The sequence below is a fragment of the Propithecus coquereli genome, unplaced genomic scaffold (assembly GCF_000956105.1).
Source record: "Propithecus coquereli isolate 6110/MARCELLA unplaced genomic scaffold, Pcoq_1.0 Scaffold67, whole genome shotgun sequence".
NCBI classification, from domain to species: domain Eukaryota; kingdom Metazoa; phylum Chordata; class Mammalia; order Primates; family Indriidae; genus Propithecus; species Propithecus coquereli.
In genome coordinates, this window is record NW_012152729.1 from 4,829,118 (window position 1) to 4,830,298 (window position 1,181).

Sequence of the window (1,181 nt, forward strand, 5' to 3'; positions counted from 1 at the left end):
ATTTGCCACCTTTGCATACTGAGAGAAAATATAAGAGAGTGTTGTTTTGGGGGGAGAAGTGTTTAGGGACAACTGTGTTCGCCTATGCCTGGACCTTCTGATCCCCCAATCCCACTTCCAGGACACACCCACAGACAAACATCTTCCAGGGTGTGCTGTGATCATGTAAGTGCAGGCCCCACCGTGTCTGCAGAACCACTGAGAATGAGAGTGAGCGTCAGGAGACGGGTGAGTGAGGGACCTGCTTGCTGTCCTGCTCACCGCAGGGCCACCGCTGGCTCCAGTGGGCTGTGGGCAAGCCCAGTCCTGCTTCTCACAAAAAAAGGGGTCAGTCACCTCTGGAAGGCACAGGGGAGTGGGTGGGTTGCTTGTTCTAGGGGGACAATAGGTAGGGACAGGAAGTTTTACATTTTCAGTGGTTGGTAACCTCAGTGGCTGAGATCCAGGAGCTCTAGGCGCTATGGTCTGAATGTTTGTGTCCCCTCAAAATTCCCAGGCTGAAACCTAATCCCCAATGTGATGGTTTAAGAGATGGGACGGTAGGAGGAGAGGGGGATCAGTGCCTTGTAAAAGAGGCCTGAGGGAGCTTGTTCGCCCCTTCCACCATGGGAGGACACGGTGAGAAGGTGCCATCTAGGAACCGGAGAACAAGCCCTCGCCAGACACCAGATCTGCTGGCACCTTGATCCTAGACTTCCCAGCTTCAAGAAATGTAAGCAACAAATTTCTGTCATTTATAAGGCACCCAGTGTATGGTATTTCTGTTACAGCAGCTTGAAAGGACCAAGATATTAGGGCTTCTGGTGTCCAAGTTTTCTACTGGCCACTTATGGATATGAGGACATGTGGGACTTGTGGAGAGGTGGACATCGGCTTTTGACACCCAGGTGTGGGCAACATTCCCCAAAGCACCTCCCTCCAAGTGGGGCAGGCCTGGGGGCTCGGAGGAGAGAAGAGGGTGGGTGAGGAAAAGGCAGAGGTGAGGAGGGGAGGATGGGGCCCAGAGCCCAGTGGAGCGCCGGGGAGGGCGGGCTTCCACGAGGCTTTGCCCCTGCACTGCTCCCTGGGGGATTCATTGACTATGTCTAAAAAGAGAAGACCCGTGGCCGGCTTGACAACTAACTTCACGCAGCAGGTTCTTAATGTTTCCTGAGTAGGCACATGGAAGAATGAATGAATGC